General features: G+C 34.9%; 1 protein-coding gene across 1 annotated transcript in view; it reads left to right on the forward strand.

The window, feature by feature from the left end:
• LOC128687573 (uncharacterized) overlaps positions 1 to 12,091 on the forward strand; it is a 321,474-nt gene that overhangs the window by 288,053 nt on the left and 21,330 nt on the right. The window lies entirely within an intron of this gene.

The raw sequence follows: 12,091 nt of genomic DNA on the forward strand, positions 1-12,091 counted from the left end.
ATTTAGAGATAATTTTTGTAAGTTTTTTCACCCTTTTGCAAAGTATTTTATATTCATTATACAAAATAACCAAGGGGGAGTCGAATGACAGAGCATATTGCACGTTTTATCGCTCTTTCATGATTATTGCAATATATATATATATATATATATATATATATATATATATATATATATATATATATATATATATATATATATATATATATATATATATATATCCGCTTCTCCGAGGCTATGGGTCCCACAGTTTACACCAGAGGTGGACCCCATTATATATATATATCTCTATATATATATATATATATATATATATATATATATCTATATATATATATATATCCATGGGTAAGTGAAACGGAATTCTTCCTTCGTAAGCCCTGTGTGTCGTAAGAGGAAACTAAAATGCCGTGAGCAAGGGTATAGTAGCCTCTCTCCTGTATATATTACCAAATTTGAAAAGAGAAACTTTTGTTTTTCCTTTTGGGCCACCCTGCCTCGGTGGGATACAGCCGGCTTATTGAAAGATATATATATATATATATATATATATATATATATATATATATATATATATATATATATATATATATATATATATATATATATATATACATATATATAGAACTGTTATAGGGACCCTCATCCTCAGAGAAAAGAATAAACTTGCTTCAGGGAAAACTCAAGATTCTCCCTGAAGCTGTTTGAGAATTTTCTCCTACCACCCCCTATATATATATATATATATATATATATATATATATATATATATATATATATATATATATATATATATATATATATATATATATATATTTTATTTAAAGACAAAATACATTGACAAAACATTCACAAAAATATGATACAAAGTAAAACAACATATATATATATATATATATATATATATATATATATATATATATATATATATATATATATATATATATATATATATATATATATGAACACACATACAATACATATAACAGATAATGATTCCAGGAGGGCAATGTTCTGACATGTGGTCTATGGCCAAGGACCTAGTGGTCCTTGGTCAAGGATCAGAAGGATGCTCGCCCGTTGACATGATTCCATATCTAAATGGCCAGGATGGGACTCTCACTTTCTACAGTCAAGAAAAAACTGACATGTTTGGGGTCCACTTTCCTGCCATATGCAGAACCCTATCCATGCGAATCGGATATTAGTATCAAATTTATGGGAGAGTTTTTAATCCGCAAGATGTCATACAATTCCCAGGGAACAGGAGGTAATCAGGTTTCAAATAAGGCAGGGAAAGATAACTCTTGCTAGATAGCTGCACGAACATTATCAATGTTGTCGAGTGTGAGAGTAAGATTGTAGGAAATATATGTTCCTAAATCTATATACATATAAAAGGTTGGTGTGCAGGACAGGGCGAGCCTGAGGTTGCTGACTAGACTTGCTGACTAGCTAGCATGTCCACTAGCTTACTCTGACTAACTTATGCAAAGACATAAGTGCAACGACCTCTTGGGTATCTTGATTGTTGCATATGTGTTTAAATCAAATTGTCGGCACTATGTACCATTAATATCTGAGAGCTTTTCACATGACTGGGAAAGGGTCCTCTTTGTGGAATAAAGCTTAGGTAGTCCTTATTTATGAAAGGAGCAATATTTAACAACTATTAACAAGGAGCGATATTTAACAACTATTAACAAGGAGTGATATTTAACAACTATTAACAAGGAGTGATATTTAATAGCTATGAACAAGAGGTGATAATTGACAGTTATAAGCCAGTGTCATTTCTGCAGACGTAAATGAAAATATTAGTTAAAATAATATCAACATAAGCAGGTCTTTGTGGCATTTATGGATTTGGAAAAGGCGTATGACAGGGTGGATAGGGGGGCAATGTGGCAGATGTTGCAAGTGTATGGTGTAGGAGGTAGGTTACTGAAAGCAGTGAAGAGTTTTTACGAGGATAGTGAGGCTCAAGTTAGAGTATGTAGGAAAGAGGGAAATTTTTTCCCAGTAAAAGTAGGCCTTAGACAAGGATGTGTGATGTCACCGTGGTTGTTTAATATATTTATAGATGGGGTTGTAAGAGAAGTAAATGCGAGGGTCTTGGCAAGAGGCGTGGAGTTAAAAGATAAAGAATCACACACAAAGTGGGAGTTGTCACAGCTGCTCTTTGCTGATGACACTGTGCTCTTGGGAGATTCTGAAGAGAAGTTGCAGAGATTGGTGGATGAATTTGGTAGGGTGTGCAAAAGAAGAAAATTAAAGGTGAATACAGGAAAGAGTAAGGTTATGAGGATAACAAAAAGATTAGGTGATGAAAGATTGAATATCAGATTGGAGGGAGAGAGTATGGAGGAGGTGAACGTATTCAGATATTTGGGAGTGGACGTGTCAGCGGATGGGTCTATGAAAGATGAGGTGAATCATAGAATTGATGAGGGAAAAAGAGTGAGTGGTGCACTTAGGAGTCTGTGGAGACAAAGAACTTTGTCCTTGGAGGCAAAGAGGGGAATGTATGAGAGTATAGTTTTACCAACGCTCTTATATGGGTGTGAAGCGTGGGTGATGAATGTTGCAGCGAGGAGAAGGCTGGAGGCAGTGGAGATGTCATGTCTGAGGGCAATGTGTGGTGTGAATATAATGCAGAGAATTCGTAGTTTGGAAGTTAGGAGGAGGTGCGGGATTACCAAAACTGTTGTCCAGAGGGCTGAGGAAGGGTTGTTGAGGTGGTTCGGACATGTAGAGAGAATGGAGCGAAACAGAATGACTTCAAGAGTGTATCAGTCTGTAGTGGAAGGAAGGCGGGGTAGGGGTCGGCCTAGGAAGGGTTGGAGGGAGGGGGTAAAGGAGGTTTTGTGTGCGAGGGGCTTGGACTTCCAGCAGGCATGCGTGAGCGTGTTTGATGGGAGTGAATGGAGACAAATGGTTTTTAATACTTGACGTGCTGTTGGAGTGTTCACAATAGTAACATTTATGAAGGGATTCAGGGAAACCGGCAGGCCGGACTTGAGTCCTGGAGATGGGAAGTACAGTGCCTGCACTCTGAAGGAGGGGTGTTAATGTTGCAGTTTAAAAACTGTAGTGTAAAGCACCCTTCTGGCAAGACAGTGATGGAGTGAATGATGGTGAAAGTTTTTCTTTTTCGGGCCACCCTGCCTTGGTGGGAATCGGCCAGTGTGTTAATAAATAAAATAAAATAAGCAGCAACAGCGACAACAACATAAATAAAAGATCAACAACAAACATTAAAACCAATAAAAAAATACAAACAACAGCATCAACAACAACAAAAACAACACCACCACCAAAGCCATTTTATATTATGCGTATAATAAGAATATTAATTAAATTAAATAACGTAGATCAAAAGATCATAAATTTCATCAGCGACTGATCTTTTTCCAGCAAAGGTTAATTTAATTAATCTGAAAATCATTACATTTTACTTATCTGATCAACATGGAAACTCATTTTGCTACGGTTTGTGTTGTGACAGTAAACTCTATGAATATTAAAAAGGAATTATGAATTATCAACAATATAATCACGATTTTCTAAGTACCTTTTAATATTTTTATTTATTATTATTATGTATCCCTGAAGGAGGACTTTAAGAGGTTGCCTGATTTTTTTTTCTCTTTCCTTCTTTCAACTTTTCGATTTTATTTCACTCATAATTTGGGAAGGCGCTATCCACTCGGTTTCAGTTTTTTTAAATTTGTGTACGGTAACCAGGACCACATTCCTTGAACAAGTGCTATGCTAAGGCCGACTATGGCCAAGGTTGTTGAACTCATTCCCAGCATCCTGGAATAACTGGGATAACTTCCAAGACCCTCAGTGGCGGAATTTCAAATAGCCACGAAACATGCCGAAAAATCGACGATGGCGTAGAGTGAAATTCAATTAAGTAGGTGCAGATATGACTGTTTTATTGGTAAAACAGAGTGAAATTTGTATTCCTGTTAAATTACGTTAAATAGTTTTCAGTTGCTGTTATTAAAGGGCTTCAGCATTTAATGGCTGATGCATCTTAGCGGAAGGAGAGTGCCTGTCAAGTAAGTTTTGTTTGTGTGCAAAAAAAAAGCGATTTGATGATGTAATAAGATAAAAAAAAACGGAATTGTTGGAATATTTACCATAAGCGGAGAATGACTCATGTGATCGCCTTCAGACTTTCACCGCTGGTGTGATTTCCCGAATACAAGTCCCACGCTGTCAGTGGGGGACCCAAGTCCCACGCTGTCAGTGGGGGACACAAGTCCATATTTTCAAATTTTACAGAAGAGTGACATTCATTTTTATTCAATGCTTAAAAGAATGCTTCATCTGACTGGCTTCCAAATAACATTGACGATACATTCTGTAAGAAGAATAACCCATAAGTGCAAATTAGAAAGTTGACTGAAAAAGTGAAAAAACTTGAAATCGTTGGAATCAAATCAATTATTAGAGAATGACTTTTCTGATCGGTCTTTCTGATCGGTGGGCTTTAATTAAACCACATCTTGTCACTCAGTTATGGCTGTATTAATTTAAATTTGCCAATTTTATTCTGCAAATTGTTTTCCATGTAAAAACAAAAGAATGCCTCATCTGATCGGCTTCAAACCCTATATGCTGGTGTATCCTAATAAGAAGTATTTTTTTTATTATATTACTTTTGGACTCTTTGGGCGCGAATTTTCCATTTTTTCAGTATTATAAAACTGGAGATGTGTACAGGACTGCAGACAATTTTAAATAGGATGGAAACGTGAACTAAAAAAAAAATCCTCGGTTTTAAGATTTTTTTAAAGTTTAACGAAGGGAGACGACTAATTTTCGGAATATTCTCAGCAACATTCTCGATTGTTTTCTCACAAATTTTCGTTCATTACTCGAGAACACTTTAGTCGATCGGCCTCAAATTTTCAACGCTTGGATGATGTATCTTGGGCAAGATTCATGGGTCTATTTGCATACGTGGGTGTCTTGTATACAGTGCTACAGAGGACTTTCCATAATTCACAAATAATCAGCACACAGGAGAAAGAAGCTTACGACGATGTTCCAAACCGACCATTTCCAAAGTCACACTAACGCAAGAGCCTGAGGGAGCCAGTATATACAGGCGAGGGGGACAGGGACGGGACCAAGAGAGGTAGAAAAACAAGTAGTGATAGTGATACGGCTGATAGTAGAAGTAAAAGTAATGGTGGCAGAAGAAAGTAGGGAGAGTAGTTTAGTGACACAAGAAAGGGGAGTGAAGGGTGAAGGGAGGCAGTGGTAATGGCAGTAGCAATAGTAGTAGAAATGGAGTGGAAGTCGTAGTAGTAGTAAAAGTGTACAAGAAAAAGGACCGAAACGTCGTATTAAGCTTCTCTCTCTCCTACGTGTGGGTTATTTGAGTATTGTTTCAGTCATGGTATTGCACCTTTTCGTTCTTTAACATTCCATAATTTTGTTACCGTGTGATAGGTGGAGAGAGGTGCCTCTTATATTTTTCAAAATTTCAACACTCGTATATCCTATGTAGAAAAGGTTGTTATATTTAACGGAGCGTCTACGTAGATGCCATTTTAACACCATTAATCTCTAGATGGTATAGTATTATTTTACCTTTATTACATAATTTTTCCTTGAGGTTGATAAGCGGATTTTGATCCAAGGAACTGGGCTTATATTCCCCTTGCTTAAATCAAATCTGAGTTTCTTCCATTACACAAGCATACATGCACAAATACATATGCACAAGATCATTTACAGATGTATTCATATATATATATGTCGTGCCGAATAGGCAAGATTTGCGATCTTGGCTTAAATAGCAACGCTCATCTTGCCATATAAGACAAGCGAAAATTTGTGTATGCAATAATTTCGCCAAAATCATTCTGAACCTAACGAAAAAAATATATTTCACCGTCTTTGTTTAATATTTAATTATTGTAAACAAATCTAAAATATATTTAGTTGGGTTAGGCTAAAATAAATTGTTCTTGTTATAATAAGGTTAGGTAAGATTTCTAAGATTCTTTTGTTGCAAAATTAATTTTTTTTACACCAACATTAATGAAAAAATCTAGCAATAAACGTATAAGAGACATTTTTAGAAAGGATTTAATTTTAAATGAGTTCTTGCTAATTGACCAGTTTTACGTATTCGGCACGACCCAAAAAGAAAGAAAATCCCCAAAAAGAAAATACTTTCATCATCATTCAACACTTTCACCTCACTCACACATAATCACTGTTTTTGCAGAGGTGCTCAGAACACAACAGTTTAGAAGCATATACGTATAAGATACACAACATATCCCTCCAAACTGCTAATATCCCGAACCCCTCCTTTAGAGAGCAGGCATTGCACTTCCCATTTCCAGAACTCAAGTACGGCTATATAAAAACAGCCGGTTTCCCTGAATCCCTTCACTAAATATTACCCTGCTCACACTCCAACAGATCGTCAGATCCCAAATACCATTCACCTCTATTCACTCCTATCGAACACGCTCATGCACGCCTGCTGGAAGTCGAAGCCCCTCGCCCACGAAACCTCCCTTACCCCTTCCTCCAACCTTTTTGAGGACGACCCCTACCCCGCCTTCCTTTCCCTACAGATTTATACGCTCTCTATGTCATTCTACTTTGATCCATTCTCTCTAAATGACCAAACCACCTCAACAACCCCTCTTCAGCCCTCTGACTAATACTTTTCTTAACTCCACACCTCCTAATTTCCACACTCCGAATTTTCTGCATAATATTTACACCACACATTGCCCTTAGACAGGACATCTCCACTGCCTCCAACCGTCTCCTCGCTGCTGCATTCACAACCCAAGCTTCACACCCATATAAGAGTGATGGTACTACTATACTTTCATGCACACACACACACACACACACACACATGCATATATATACATATATACACATGCATATATATATATATATATATATATATATATATATATATATATATATATATATATATATATGTATATATATATGTCGTGCCGAATATGTAAAACTGGTCAATTAGCAAGAACTCATTTAAAATTAAGTCCTTTCCGAAATTTTCTTTTATACGTTTAAAGACATTTTTTTCATTAATGTTAACGTAAAAATTTTTAATTTTGCACCAAAAGAATCTTAGAAAACTTACCTAACCTTATTATAACAAGCGCAATTTATTTTAGCCTAATGCTACTAAATATATTTTAAATACTTTTACAGTAATTTAATACTAAACAAACACAATGAAATATATTTTTTTTCGTTAGGTTTAGAATGATTTTTGCGAAATTATTGCATACACAAATTTTCGCTTGTCCTATATGGCAAGATGAGCGTTGCTATTTAAGCCAAGATCGCAAGTTCTGCCTATTCGGCACGACATATATATATATATATATATATATATATATATATATATATATATATATATACTCCAACTTGTAACCGCGAACGAATGGTATTGATCACTAACAGCACTGCACTAGCCAAGGACTCGAACCTATGTTGTACTGGCCCACCTCATGGTTAGCTAGAAGCACATGACGCCTTAACCCAAAGGACCACCCAATCATACACTACATAAGAACACAAGAAAGAAGGAACACTGCAGCAGGCCTACTGGCCCATGCAGGTCAAGTCCATGTCAACCCCCGGCTTAGACCAATGGCCCACTCAGTCAGGTCACCACCACTTAATGAAGGAGCACGGCTTCTGACCCAGTAGCACCAGCTATTCAGGGCCAACTCACACCCACCCACATCCACTCATGTATTTATCTAACCTATTTTTAAAACTACACAACGTTTTAGCTTCTATGGCGGTACTCAGGAGTTTGTTCCACTCATCCACAACTCTATTACCAAATCAGTATTTTCGTATATCCTTCCTGAATCTGAATTTTTCCAGCTTAAAACCATTACTGCGAGTCCTGTTTAGGCTAGATATTTTTAGCATGTTATTTACATCCCCTTTATTTATTCCTGTTTTCCATTTATATACCTCAATCATATCCTCCCTAATTCTACTCCTTTCTAGAAATGCAGATTCAGGGCCCTCAGCCTATCCTCATAGGGAAGATTTCTGATACATGGGATCAACTTTGTCATCCTCCTCTGTACGTTTTCCAGTGCATTTACATCCATTCTATAATACGGTGACCAGAACTGAGCAGCATAATCTAAATGAGGCCTAACCAAGGATATATAGAGTTGAAGAACAACTTGAGGATTTCTATTATTTATGCTTCTTGAGATGAAGCTAAGGATTCTGTTAGCTTTATTGCGAACGCTTATGCACTGTTGTCTTGGTTTCAGATTACTGCTAACCAGAACTCCTAAATCCTTTTCACAATCGGTAATTTTTAGATCTATATTATTTAGTTTAGATGTTGCGTGGTTATTATCGTTTCCAACATTGCACTTGTCTATATTAAACTATATCTGCCACTTCTCCGACCATTGCATCAGTCTATTCAACTCATCCTGGAGTGCTCTAATGTCCTCATTAGAATGAATTAGACGGCCTATTTTGGTGTCATCAGCAAATTTGCTTATGTTGCTATTTATTCCCTCATCTATATCGTTTATGTAAATTGGGAGCAACAACGGGCCCAACACTGACCCCTTAGGAACACCGCTTGTGACGTGCCCCCATTCTGATTTCTCCCCATTTGTGCAAACTCTCTGCTGCCTATTTGTCAGCCATGCCTCCACCCAGGAAAAAAAATTCTCTTTCTATTCCGTGTGCCTTAAGTTTCCTCAATAGCCTCTGGTGTGGAACTCTATTGAAAGCCTTACTGAAGTCCATATACACAATATCATATTCAATACCATGATCTACCTCCTCAAACACCTTAATGAAAAAAGTTAGTATATTCGTAAGACGGGAACGCCGCTTTGTAAAACTGTGTTGAGATTCATTAATCAATCTGTGATTGATTTGTTAGGTTTTAATTTTTCTATTTGTCTCATGACCATGTCACTAGTTACTCCAATCGTGCAAAGTTTATTATCGTCCTGTTCTACATAATTTATTATTTCTGGAATTTCGCTAGTATCTTCCAGGGTAGAAACTGAGAGCAAGTATTGAAAATTTAACAAATATCCTTATCACTGTAGTAGTGCACTGCTGTTATTGATTATATATATATATATATATATATATATATATATATATATATATATATATATATATATATATATATATATATATATATATATATATATATATGCAAAACAACCACTCTGAAAAAATAGAGAAATTCCAAGCGCTTTCGTGACTACTCACATTATCAAGGAACTATGAAAGTAAGGCATCCAAGGAAGCTATATAAGGGGTCTGGCCGGCACCTCACTATCAGATCCCACAACGGTTAAACACGTGACGCGCGGGGAGCCAACTTGGATAGGTCCTTGGCTCAACTCACCCCACAAACTATTCTACCCAAGAAATAAGAAATTTTAAAGATTATTTGTCCAGTGTATTATTAAATTCTTCCCAAATTCTATTAATTATAAATGGATCTAATTTATATAAACCAAAGGAAATATTCATATTATTGTCAAAACTGCTTTTTATGAAACAAGATTCAATTATATTCCTGTCGACCATGGACTTGCTTGATACTACTTTCTCAACTTTTTGAAAATCAATTGGATGGTTAAAATCCCTTACATGAATAAATAGAGCATTGGAATCTTGTCCAGTTCTAATGCTATATTTATGTTGTTTTAATCTTAGTTCGAGATTTTTACCAGTTTGACCGTAATAAACTTTATCGCAAATTTTACAAGGAATCTTATACACACATCCATCAGCATTTTGGGGGGAATTCTTTATCAAAAGTTTTTTTACTGTATCAAGATTTTTGAATACAACTTTAATATTAAAAGTCTTAAGAAGAGAAGGCATATCAACCAAGTTTTCATGGTAAGGGAGAACCAACATATTTTTAGTTGAATAAGGCTGGTTGTCCCTTTTTGGATTGTAAAAAGTATTTCTAGCAACTTTAAAAGATTTATCAATTACATTTCTTGGGTATTTTAAATCATTACCTATTTCATAAATTTTGGATATTTCCTCATCTATGAACTCAGGACTACAAATTCGTAAAGCTCTCAAAAACATTGATGAGAAAACAGACAGTTTGACTCTATCTTGATGCGAGGAATAATAGTGGACATAGGAACAGTTATTTGTAGGTTTTCTGTAAATTTTAAATTTGAATTCATTATTACCCTTAATAATTAAAACATCTAGAAAAGGCAATGAGTTATTTTCTTCAAACTCAACAGTAAAGTAAAGTAATTAACTTATCAGATGAAATTTTAGACAAACATACAACTGCTGCTCTAGGTTTTGGCTTAAGTTTTGCAACTTCAAAAAAACTTAATAATGTCGAAATTGCAAAAGCCTTTTGTAACTTTGAAAAATTTTCTGATTTATCCTCTGATGAAATTAATATTAGTAAGGGAATGGTATATAGCTCTATGTTAAAACAAAACATTCCCAATTGCCCTCAAAGATTCTTTAAGTCTTATGATACACTTAATAACAATAAAAATTTGCGCCTTACTAAAGCAGACAAAATAAATGCAATAGTAATTATGAAAGAAAATGATTACCAAGAAAAAATGAATAATCTCTTAGATGATACTGAAACCTATTCTAAACTTAGGAAAAATCCCCTAGAAACCGTTAACAGCAATTTCAATAAAACAATAAAACTTCTACTGAAAGGCAAAGATGAATTAGTCAAACAATTTACTTCCACTAATCCAACTTTGCCTTACATGTATGGACTAATAAAAACACACAAACCAGGGAATCCAGTTAGACCAATTATTAGCTCCATAGGGTCAGTTTCATATAAATTATCCAAATGGCTTGTTGATATTTTGAGCCCTATTGTTGGCAAAATTTCTAACTTTAATGTTAAAAACAACATAGACTTGGTTGATAAACTAAGCTCCTTGACTGACTTAAATGATTTTAACATGGTTAGTTTTGATGTTACTTCCTTGTTTACGAAAGTTCCTGTTGATGATTTATTAAGTTTCTTATCTGAAGAACTCGTTAACTATGATTTACCATTGCCAGTTTCTACTATCATTAAACTTATTAAACTTTGCATTGTTGATGCAAAATTTGTATTTAATGATAAGTTTTACACTCAGAAGTTTGGTATGGCAATGGGAAATCCTCTTTCACCTGTTCTTAGTAACCTATACATGGAATTTTTTGAAACAAGGTTGCTTAACACAATCCTCCCTAATAGAGCTAAATGGTTCAGATATGTTGATGATATTTTGTGTCTTATGCCCAAAAATGTAGATATACACCATTTCCTAGGAAAATTAAATAGCTTAGCCCATTCTATAAACTTTACTGTTGAGTTTGAAGAAAATAACTCATTGCCTTTTCTAGATGTTTTAATTATTAAGGGTAATAATGAATTCAAATTTAAAATTTACAGAAAACCTACAAATAACTGTTCCTATGTCCACTATTATTCCTCGCATCAAGATAGAGTCAAACTGTCTGTTTTCTCATCAATGTTTTTGAGAGCTTTACGAATTTGTAGTCCTGAGTTCATAGATGAGGAAATATCCAAAATTTATGAAATAGGTAATGATTTAAAATACCCAAGAAATGTAATTGATAAATCTTTTAAAGTTGCTAGAAATACTTTTTGCAATCCAGAAAGGGACAACCAGCCTTATTCAACTAAAAATATGTTGGTTCTCCCTTACCATGAAAACTTGGTTGATATGCCTTCTCTTCTTAAGACTTTTAATATTAAAGTTGTATTCAAAAATCTTGATACAGTAAAAAAACTTTTGATAAAGAATTCCCCCCAAAATGCTGATGGATGTGTGTATAAGATTCCTTGTAAAATTTGCGATAAAGTTTATTACGGTCAAACTGGTAAAAATCTCGAACTAAGATTAAAACAACATAAATATAGCATTAGAACTGGGCAAGATTCCAATGCTCTATTTATTCATGTAAGGGATTTTAACCATCCAATTGATTTTCAAAAAGTTGAGAAAGTAGTATCAAGCAAGTTCATGGTCGA

This window comes from Cherax quadricarinatus, chromosome 1, assembly GCF_038502225.1.
Source record: "Cherax quadricarinatus isolate ZL_2023a chromosome 1, ASM3850222v1, whole genome shotgun sequence".
Lineage (NCBI taxonomy): Eukaryota > Metazoa > Arthropoda > Malacostraca > Decapoda > Parastacidae > Cherax > Cherax quadricarinatus.